This window comes from Nerophis ophidion, linkage group LG22 (genome assembly GCF_033978795.1).
Source record: "Nerophis ophidion isolate RoL-2023_Sa linkage group LG22, RoL_Noph_v1.0, whole genome shotgun sequence".
Taxonomy (NCBI): domain Eukaryota; kingdom Metazoa; phylum Chordata; class Actinopteri; order Syngnathiformes; family Syngnathidae; genus Nerophis; species Nerophis ophidion.
Window position 1 is genome coordinate 18,689,537 of NC_084632.1, and position 12,583 is coordinate 18,702,119.

The window sequence follows — 12,583 nt, forward strand, 5'->3', positions numbered from 1 at the left end:
CTTCTGTCCTCCACTCGTTATCTGTATTAATGGCACTTGTTTGAACTCATTATCTGTATAAAAGACACCTGTCCACAGCCTCAAACAGTCAGACTCCAAACTCCACTATGGCCAAGACCAAAGAGCTGTCGAAGGACACCAGGAAAAGAATTGTAGACCTGCACCAGACTGGGAAGAGTGAATCTACAATAGGCAAGCAGCTTGGTGGGAAAAATTATCACAAAATTTAAGACATACAAGACCACTTATAATCTCCCTCGATCTGGGGCTCCACGCAAGAGCTCATCCCGTGGGGTCAAAATGATCATGAGAACGGTGAGCAAAAATCCCACAACCACACGGGGGGACCTGGTGAATGACCTGCAGAGAGCTGGGACCAAAGTGACAAAGGTTACCATCAGCAAAACACTACGCCGACAGGGAATGAAATCCTGCAGTGCCAGACGTGTCCCCCTGCTTAAGCCAGTATATGTCCAGGCCCGTCTGAAGTTTGCCAGAGAGCACATGGATGATACAGCAAAAGATTGGGAGAATGTCATGTGGTCAGATGAAACCAAAATAGAACTTATTGGTACAAACTCAACTCGTCGTGTTTGGGGGAAGAAGAATACTGAGTTGCATCCCAAGAACACCATACCTACTGTGAAGCATGGGGGTGGAAACATCATGCTTTGGGGCTGTTTTTCTGCTAAGGGGACAGGACGACTGATCCGTGTTAAGGAAAGAAATAAAGGGGCCATGTATCGTGAGATTTTGAGCCAAAACCTCCTTCCATCAGTGAGAGCTTTGAATGGTTGACCAAATACTTATTTTCCACCATAATTTACAAATAAATTCTTTAAATTTCCTACAATGTGAAGTCCTGGATTTTTTTTTTCACATTCTGTCTCACAGTTGAAGTGTACCTATGATGAAAACTACAGACCTCTGTCATCATTTTAAGTGGGAGAACTTGCACAATCGGTGGCTGACTAACTACTTTTTTGCCCGACTGTGTATATATATATATATATATATATATATATATATATATATATATATATATATATATATATATATATATATATATATATATATATATATATATGTATGTATGTATGTGTATATGTATATATTCCGCCCGAATGCAGCTGAGACCCCGAACGGGACAAGCGGCAGACAATGTATGAATACATGGATGGATATATAGATAATTTTCAAGTTTTCACTACCATGACTGGACATTTAGTTTGCTTTATTAAAATGTTAATAAACGTGATTTTTTAAACGTCTTAATGGGAACAATCACCTGAATTTGTGTCTTGCCAGAATGTTTTAATTTTGCAGGAATACAAAATTTGTATCCCTGCTGTTGGTGCACTTGCATTCAGAGGAGGAGCTACACCATGCTTAGACACATTTCATGCATTAACATCGCAAAATGTGGATTGTTTTGATTAGATTTTTTTAAAATGTTTGCTAATGTAATCTGTGATATTTTTACCTTAATTAATGCTTCTGATATTCTGTAACTTTATATGTTGTACGAGTTAATGGTGTTCATATCGCGGCATGACAATGTTTTAAATGTCTCTATTTGTCAGTAAAGTCTAATATTCAGCCTGCTAAACATTATGTAATTGTTAACTATCAACCAAAGCATGTTATAAAAGAATATTTCAATCTGCTAGAAAACATTTATTCAGGTAGAAAATCACAGATTACGTTACAAAAGATCTTTGACAAAGCACGATCGTAATGTGAGACATTTTTCATTTTGTTTTGTAGTTAGACCGAAAGTAGTAGTAGTAGTTTAGTCTTTATTTGAAGGTACAATGCACAGAAACATTAAACTCAAAGACGTAAATTCTGTACCAGATTGTAGCTAAATAGCTAATTTCCATCTGCAGTCCCATGCTACCTAAATTTAAGGGATACAAAAATCATGCAATAAAATCATACTATAGCATGTAATCAAATTAAGAAAAGTCATAAAATGCCCCTTCATTGACACATACTTAATATACAATACAACCACACCTCATTTACATCATCACACAAAGACAATACATACTCTTGTTCACATCTGTCATCATTTGTAAAAACAACCATGATTTTAACAGACACACCTCACAGTTGACAACAAAATGCTCTCATAGATAAAAATAACACAAGTTAAGTGTGTGAATGTGAGTGTGAAAGATGTCTCTTTATCTGTGTTGGCCCTGCGATGAGGTGGCGACTTGTCCTGGGTGTACCCCGCCTACCGCCCAAATACAGCTGAGATAGGCGCCAGCGAACCCAAAAGGGACAAGCGGTAGGAAATGGATGGATGGATGGCGGTTGATGTGTCAATCATAATGGCCACCTTAGTGACCGTGTGAGCAGCTTTGATTGCTTTTTTGCAGTTTGTGTAACAATCCACAGTTTATGTTTTCAATGCACTCAACTGGAATCTAAACAGGCAAGGGAATCTCGTCCTCGCTGCAAGCAGCAAACCACGCCAGCACTCTTTTCCTCAAATGTTGTCATCTCACGGCGATCAATGATAAAATTGTATGTTGTTCTTAGGAGAACGACTTTTCATGACCTTGGACCGGGGATTTCCATAATGTACCTTTTTCTTTGTGAATTTCTGCGAACAATTTTTCCACGGGTGGCGCAACAGTAACTCAACGCCATTATGTTTTCCTACGCTGCGGAATGAACCGAAGGTCAAAAAAGGAGTCATGACACATGCTTATTAATCGTGTGTTGATTAAAATTTGCACCTTTACAGTCAATGTTGTCACGCCTTTGGATCATGTTTTGTTTTGGTCATGTTATGTTTTGTTTTTTGGACACTCAGTTCTGTTTGCAATGATCACTGCTAGTATTTAAGCCAGAGTTGCCTTATAGTTCAATCTGGCAACTTTGCCTTACCTACCGATGTACCTACCTACATACCTCCGTATTACCCATCTGCTTCATGCCATGCTATGCTGTTCGTTTTGTCCACGCCACGTAAGTTTTGTTGTTCATGCCACAGCGCAAGTGTTTTTGTTTCACGTTTATAGTTTGCAGCCTTTTTGCTAGTCATTTGTTTTTTGTAGCTAAGTATTTGTTCTCCGCCATTGTGCGTGCCCTTTGTTTGCCTTTTTGTAGTTTGTTTGTGTTAATAGTAAAATAAAATGTACTTACATTCTCGCCTGGCTCGTGCCAATTATCCTTTGCGTAGGAGAAACAATCCAAGTCCAAGTCCTTGTTTGACAAATGCGTTATCGCATTAACTTTGACACCCCTATTTATAAACATATACATTTAATTCTTATTTATATATATTTCTTTTGTAATGTTAAAATGTTGGTAGAAAATACTTTATCTCATGGCTCGCATAGTTTTTTTTAATTACGCCAAAAAGTTTTTTAATCCAGTCATCTATGGATAAAAACAAAATATATATATATATATATATATATATATATATAAAAAGCAAGCTATGGATAAAGTATTTTCTACTAACATTTTAACAATACAGAAGAAATATATACAAATAAAAATTAAATGTGTAAGTTTCTAATACTTAATTGTGATGTCATGGGGATATGGTACCATCCACGAATGAAATATATTTAATAAAATCCCAAGCCTAATTAAATTATAAGAATATTTCAGAATAATTTTGACCAATGGAGTTAAAATATTTATTTGATACTGTACTATCAAATCACACGTACACTATATTGCCAAAAGTATTTGGCCAACTGGCTTGACTCATATGAACAAGTGCCATCCCATGGAATTGTCCAAAATGTTTTTGTGTCCTGGACCATTCAAAGTTCCTTTCACCGTAACTCCGGGGCCAGGCCTAACTCCTGAAAAACAACCCCAGACCATAATTCCTCCTCCAACAAATTTCACATATGGCACAATGCAGTCCGAAATGTAGCGTTCTACTGCAAACCTCCAAACCCAGACTGGTCCATCCGATTACCAGATGGAAAAGCGTGACTCATTAGTCCAGAGAACACGTTTCCACTGGTCTAGAGTCCAGTGGCAATATGCTTTACACCAGTGGTCCCCAACCTTTTTGTATCCGCGGACCGGTCAACGCTTAATAATTTGTCCCGCGGCCCGGGGGGGGGGTCTTGTCCTTTTTTTTTCTTCTTTGTCATGAAAAAGGGACGTTTTTGTGGTTGGTGCACTAATTGTAAGTGTATATTGTGTCTTTTATGTTGATTTAATTAAAAAAAAAAAAAAAAAAATATATATATATATATATATATATATATATATATATATATATTTTTTTTTTTTTTTTTTTTAAATAAAAAACTTAGATGCAGCTGCTCGGCCATGGAAACCCATTCCATGAAGCTCTCTGCGTACTGTACGTCGGCTAATTGGAAGGTCACATGAAGTTTGGAGCTCTGTAGCAACTGACTGGGCAGAAAGTGTTTGCACTATGCGCTTCAGCATCCGTCAGTTTACGTGGCCTACCACTTGGTGGCTGAGTTGCTGTTGTTCCCAAACTCTTCACTTTCCTTATAAAAAAAATCGAATTTGGAATATTTAGCAGCGAGGAGATTTCACGACTGGACTTGTTGCACAGGTGGCATCCAATGACAGTTCCTCGGTGGAAATCACTGCGAGCAGCCCGTTCTTTCACAAATGTTTGTAGAAACAGTCTCCGTGCCTAAGTGCTTGATTTTATACACCGGGCCAAGTGATTAGAACACCTGATTCTCATCATTTGCATGGGTGGCCAAATACTTTTGGCAATATAGTGTAACTGGAAAGCCCACAATGTCCGCTCCACTATGAGGCAGGTTCTATTCTTGCAGAGTGTCTTTTACTTCAAGTGAAGTGACTTATATTTATATAGCGCTTTTCTCTAGTGACTCAAAGCACTTTACATAGTGAAAACCCAATATCTAAGTTACATTTAAACCAGTGTGGGTGGCACTGGGAGCAGGTGGGTAAAGTGTCTTGCCCAAGGACACAACGGCAGGGATGTCTTGTCTTGGTTTCTTCTGTCTTGTGAATTGCATGTTTTAGTTTGAAAAGTAACTACTCTCGTTTCAGGTCACTTGCCCTTCCTTTTCTGTCATCAGTCTGACATCATCCCTGACCCCTGATTGTATCCACCTGTTCCACATTACCCTCATGTGTCTTATAAGCCCACAGCTCCCTTTGTTTTGTGCCAGATTGTCTCGTTTATTCGTGCCTCTCTAGCGTCCTGTCCATGCCTTTCCTCGTCTCGTGTTTGAATACCTTGATCCTGAATTCCTTCGTTGCTATTTTGAGTTTTCTTTTTCTCCCCCTCAGCAGAGTGATTTTGTGTTATTTAGTTTTACAGCTGGATCGTGATATCGACAGGCGGATCGGGGCAGCTTCTTCAGTAATGACCTATGGTCATGAGCTTTGGGTTATGACCGAAAGGACAAGATCACGGGTACAAGCGGCCGAAATGAGTGTCCTGGTGGGGGGGTATCTCCCTTAGAGATAGGGTGAGAAGCTCTGCCATCCGGGAGGAGCTCAAAGTAAAGCCGCTGCTCCTCCACATCGAGAGGAGCCAGATGAGGTGGTTCGGCCATCTGGTCAGGATGCCACCCGAATGCCTGCCTAGGGAGGTGTTTAGGTCGACTGGTAGGAGGCCACGGGGAAGACTATGTCACCCGGCTGGCCTGGGAACGCCTCGGGATCTCTCGGAAAGAACTGGACGAAGTGGCTGGGGAGAGGGAAGTCTGGGCTTCCCTGCTTAGGCTGCTGCCCCCGTGACCTGACCTCGGATAAACGGAAGAAGATGGATGGGTGAATGGATGGATAGCTTTTCAGCCGAAGTGGTGAGTTTTCAGTTTTTCTTACAGTTCTTCCTTTTCCTCAATTTCTTTGAATTACATTTTTTGTTAACCTTTAGTAGATTAGAGACAGTGTAGAAGTTTCATAGCCATTGTTTCTTCCTCCTGTTGGAGCGTTTTTTTAATAATACATTTCATAGACTATACGGTGCCAGGGGGGTTAGTGCATGTGCCTCACAATACGAAGGTCCTGAGTAGTCCTGGGTTCAATCCCGGGCTCGGAATCTTTATGTGTGGAGTTTGCATGTCCTCCCCATGAATGCATGGGTTCCCTCCGGGTACTCCGGCTTCCTCCCACTTCCAAAGACATGCACCTGGGGATAGGTTGATTGGCAACACTAAATTGGCCCTAGAGTGTGAATGTGAGTGTGAATGTTGTCTGTCTATCTGTGTTGGCCTTGTGATGAGGTGACGACTTGTCCAGGTTGTATCCCGTCTTCCGCCCGAATGCAGCTGAGATAGGCTCCAGCTACCCCCTGCGACCCCAAAAGGGCCAAGCGGTAGGAAATGTTGGTAAACATGGTAATTGTTATATACTGTATGTATGATATAGACATAATATGTTATTATATATCTGTATATATAATATACTGTACATATATTATGTAAATATTACGTACATATGTTTAATTTTACATCGCTATTTTGTCTATTTATACCTGCATTGTCCTTTCCATCCTTACACTTTCCATCATTGTAACTGAGTTACTGTGTGGAACAATTTCCCTTGTGGATCATTAAAACTTGTCTAAGTCTAAATGGATGGTTGGATACGGCGCCAAGTATAGTTTGTTATTGTTTTTGTGTTTTCCTCCTTTCGGGGTGATTTTCGGTTGTTCCGGTTTTTTTTTGGAACCTTTTTGGCAAACAAATTTAGTTATAGCCTATATCAGTGGTTCTCAAATGGGGGTACGCGTACCCCTGGGGGTACTTGAAGGTAGGCCAAGGGTTACGTGAGATTTAAATATTCTAAAAATAACAATTCAAAAATCCTTTATAAATATATTTATTGAATAATACTTCAACAAAATATGAAAGTAAGTTCATAAACTGTGGGAAAAAAATACAACAATGCAATATTCAATGTTGACAGCTACATTTTTTGTGGACATGTTCCATAAATATTGATGTTAAAGATTTCTTTTTTTGTGAATAAATGTTTAGAATTAAGTTCATGAATCCAGATGGATCTCTATTACAATCCCCAAAGAGGGCACTTTAAGTTGATGATTACTTCTATGTGTAGAAATCTTTATTTATAATTGAAAGACCACTACAAATGAGCAATATTTTGCACTGTTACACAATAAAAATAAGCAGAAACTGATGACAAAGTGCTGTATTTTACTTCTTTATCTCTTTTTTTCAACCAAAAATGCTTTGCTCTTATTAGGGGGTATTTGAATTAAAAAAATATTCACAGGGGGTACATCACTGAAAAAAGGTTGAGAACCACTGGCCTATATTGAATTGCCCTGACTCTGGAGGTGAAAGGAAGCTTTCAAAATAAAAGCCTGGCGAATTCATCCCCACTCTGCATCTGAGTCCTATCTTTTGACCAGGTCTGACACTGGGAGGGCAGAAGCGGGGATCAAACCTGGAACCCTCAAGTTGCAATAGCCATTCAGAAATTCTTATTTATATTACATTTAGATACAAATGAATGACTTTTCTATGCAGTGCTTATAAGATTAAACCACGTTACCCCAGTGGTCCCCAAAGTTATTTACTCGGGGGCCGCATAGGGTTAAAGTCAATTGGTCGGGGGCCGGGATATATATATATATATATATCAATGTTTATTTATATAGCCCTAAATCACTAGTGTCTCAAAGGGCTGCACAAACCACAACGACATCCTCGGTAGGCCCATTAAGGGCAAGGAAAACTCACACCCAGTGGAACGTCGGTGACAATGATGACTATGATAAACCCCCACCCCCCACCCCACCCCAGGGGACCAAAACTAACATGATACTGTGAAAGTTCAATCCATAGTGGATCCAACACAACCATGAGAGTCCAGTCCAAAGTGGATCCAACACAGTAGCGAGAGTTCCGTCCATAGTGGAGCCAACAGGAAACCTTCCCAAGCGGAGGCGGATCAGCTGCGCAGAGATGTCCCCAGTCGATACACAGGCGAGCGGTCCATCCTGGGTCCTGACTCTGGACGAGCGGTCCATCCTGGGTCCTGACTCTGGACAGCCAGTACTTCATCCATGGCCACCGGACCGGACCCCCTCTACAAGGGAGAATGGGACAGAGGAGAAAAAGAAAAGAAATGGCAGATCAACTGGTCTAAAAAAGGGGTCTATTTAAAGGCCAGAGTATACAAATGAGTTTTAAGGTGGCATCTCGAACTGTTACCGGGATTGCATTCCAGAGTACTGGAGCCCGAATGGAAAACGCTCTATAGCCCGCAGACTTTTTTTGGGCTCTGGGAATCACTAATAAGCCGGAATCCTTTGAACGCAGATTTTTTGCCGGTACAATACAATCGGTGAGATAGGCTGGAGCTAGACCGTGTACTATTTTATACGTAAGTATTAAAACCTTAAAGTCACATCTTAAGTGCACAGGAAGCCAGTGAAGGTGAGCCAGTACAGGCGTGATATGATCAATCTTTTGTTATTTTCAAAAGTCTAGCAGCCGAACTTTGTACCAACTGTAATCTTTTAATGCTAGACATGGGGAGACCCGAAAATAATACGTTACAGTAATCGAGACGAGACGTAACAAACGCATGGATAAAGATCTCAGCGTCGTTAGTGGACAAAATGGAGCGAATAGATCATTAGTCATTTTTGCGAGGGCTGTCTCCGTAGAGTGATTTGCCCTGAAACCGGATTGAAAAGTTTCACATAAATTGTTAGACGCTAAGTGTCCATTTAGCTGCTCCGCAACATCAATCAATCAATCAATGTTTACTTATACAGCCCTAAATCACTAGTGTCTCAAAGGGCTGCACAAACCACAACCCAAACCACTACGACATCCTCGGTAGGCCCACATAAGGGAAAGGAAAACTCACACCCAGTGGGACGTCGGTGACAATGATGACTATGAGAACCTTGGAGAGGACCACATATGTGGACAAACCCCCCCCCCCTCTAGGGGACCGAAAGCAATGGATGTCGAGCGGGTCCGACATGATACTGTGAAAGTTCAATCCATAGTGGATCCAACACAGCCGCGAAAGTCCCGTCCCAGCCGATACACAGGCGAGCAGTCCATCCTGGGTCCCGACTCTGGACGAGCGGTCCATCCTGGGTCCCGACTTTGGACAGCCAGTACTTCATCCATGGCCATTGGACCGGACCCCCTTCACAAGGTAGAGTGGGACATAGGAGAAAAGAAAATAAACGGCAGATCAACTGGTCTAAAAAGGGAGTCTATTTAAAGGCTTGAGTATACAAATGAGTTTTAAGGTGAGTCTTAAATGCTTCTACTGAGGTGGCATCTCGAACTGTTACCGGGAGGACATTCAACAATATTTTTGAGGATTTTTGAAATAAAGGGAAGGTGAGACACCGGTCGGTAGACTACCATGAGGTCAGGATCGAGGTTAGGTCTTTTAAGGAGAGGATGAATAACAGCTTTTTTGAATGCTAGGGGAACAGTGCCCGAGGAAAGTGATAAGTTTATAATATTTAGCACTGATGGGCCTAATAATACAAAGAGCTCCTTGATAAGTTTCCCAGGAAGTGGGTCAAGTAAACATGTTGTCTGTTTTATTCCATTTACACGTTGTAACAATTCTTCTAATGTTATTTCATCAAAACGAGAGAAACCATTTTGGAGGGCAGTATCCGCGGTATACACAGTCGTATCTGTGTTAATAGAACCCAGTTTTAGCTGGGACGCATTGTCTTTAATCTCCTTTCTAATGAGTTCAATTTTCTTACTAAAGAATTTCATAAAGTCATCTGCCGAATGGGTGGAGCTACTGGAAGGAGTCCCTTGTTGGGTTGGCAATGCTACCGTACCAAACAAAAATTTAGGATCGTTTTTATTAAGGTGGATGAGATTTGAGTAATATTTAGCTTTAGCTCAGGTAAGCAAGCGTTTATAAGTTATTAAACCATCACTCCATGCCTGATGGTGCACCTCAAGTTTAGTCGCGCGCCATTTGCGTTCCAGCTTTCTACATAATTTCTGAGCTCTAGTTTCTCCTGTAAATCATGGCGTGCGCCTTTATGGAGCCTTTTTCAACTTCAGCCGTGCTATAATATCAATGGTTTCGCGCAGGGCATAGTTAAAGTTGTTAGTGAGGTTATCAATAGAGCCCACATACTTTGGGAATGGTGCCATTACCGAGGGCAGTAGGCCAGCAAGAGTTGTCGTTGTGGCCGTATTAATGTTGCGGCTGCTATAGCAGTTATTATTATTATTAGCTTGCCGAACATGAGTCTGAACCTCGAATTTTATAAGGTAATGATTGGACATTACTTTAGTATACGGGTGTATCATAACTTTGGAAACGGTGATACCCCTGACAAGCACTAGGTCTATTGTATTACCGTTGCGATGCGTGGCTTCATTAATTGTTTGTGTAAGACCACAGCTATCAATAATAGTCTGGCGCGCCACGCACGGTGGGTCCGATGGGGTATTCCTATAGATATTAAATTCCACCATTATAATTATATTATCGGTGTGTTTCACTAGATCAGCAACGAACTCTGAGAATTCACTGATAAAGTCCGAATAGGGCTTTATCAGTGAATATTTATATATATATATATATATATATATATATATATATATATATATATATATATATATATATATATATATATATATATCCATTCATCTTCTACCGCTTATTCCCTTTGGGGTCGCAGGGGGCGCTGGTGCCTATCTCAGCTACAATCGGGCGGAAGGCGGGGTACACCCTGGACATGTCGCCACCTCATCGCAGGGTCAACCCAGATAGACAGACAACATTCACACTCACATTCACACACTAGGGCCAATTTAGTGTTGCCAATCAACCTATCCCCAGGTGCATGTCTTTGGAGGTGCGAGGAAGCCGGAGTACCCGGAGAGAACCCACGCATTCACGGAGAGGACATGCAAACTCCACACAGAAAGTTCTCGAGCCCGGGATTGAACCTAGGACTACTCAGGACCTTCTTATTGTGAGGCCTATATATGTGAATATATATATGTATGTATATATATATATATATATATATATATATATATATATATATATATATATATATATATATATATATATATATATATATATATATATATATATATATATATATATATACACATATATACACACATATACATGCATATATATATATATATACATATATACAGTATATACATACATGTATATATTCACAAATATACACATACATACATATTCTTCGCGCACTAATTGACTTAATTGACTGAAAACATGACATCAAATGCGCACTCCATCGATGGAAAAATGCATTTTTAGACAATATGATTTGTCTGAACGGCTAGGAGACACAGAGTATCAAGCAGTGGAAAAATGAATTAAAAAGGACAGATTTTAAAAAAATTATCAAAAATAATTGTTTATATTTTTTTTAAACTTGGGACTTCCCGCAGGCCGGATTTTTGACGCTGGCGGGCGGGATCCGACCCCCGGGCAGTAGTTTGGGGACCCCTGTGTTACACTGTTTACTACAGGGGTCACCAACGCAGTGCCCACCGGCACCAAGTAGCCCGTAAGAACCAGATGAGTAGCCCGCTGGCCTGTTCTAAAAATAGCTCAAATAGCAGCACTTACCAGTGAGCTACCTGTATTATTTAAATGTTATTTATTTACTAGCAAGCTGATCTCGCTTTGCTCGACCTTTTTAATTCTAAGAGAGACAAAACTCAAATAGAATTTGAAAATCCAAGAAATAATTTTAAAGACTTGGTCTTCACTTGTTTGAATAAATTCATTTATTTTTTTTACTTTGCTTCTCATAACTTTTAGAAAGACAGTTTTAGAGAAAAAATACAACCTTAAAAATTATTTTTGGATTTTTAAACGCATATACCTTTTTACCTTTTAATTTCCTTCCTCTTCTTTCCTGACAGTTTAAATCAATGTTCAAGTATTTTTTTGTTCTTTTATTCGAAAGAATAATAATACATTTTAATTTAATTCTTCATTTTAGCTTTTGTTTTTTTGACGAAGATTATTTGTGAAATATTTCTTCAAACTTATTATGATTAAAATTCAAAAAAAGTATTCTGGCAAATCTAGAAAATCTGTACAATCAAATTTAAATCTTATTTCAAAGTCTTTTGAATTTCTCTTAAATTTTTTGTTTTGGAAAATGTAGAAGAAATCATGATTTGTCTTTGTTAGAAATATAGCTTGGTCCAATTTGTTATATATTATAACAAAGTGCAGATTGGATTTTAACCTATTCAAAACATGTCATGAAAATTTTAAAATTAATCTTAATCAGAAAAAATTACTAATGATGTTCCATAAATTCTTTTTTAATATTTTTTCAAAAAGATTTGAATGAGCTTGTTTTTCTATTCATTTTTTTTCGGTTGAATTTTGAATTTTAAAGAGTCGAATTTGAAGATAAACTATGTCTCAACATTTTATTTTCCTTTTTCTCCTCTTTTAAACCGTTCAATTAAGTGTTTTTTTCAACATGTATTCTCTACAAAAAACCTTCCGTAAAAGGAAAAAAATGTACAATGGAATGACAGACAGAAATACCCTTTTTAAAAAAATATATAAATATAGATTTATTTATTAAAGGTAA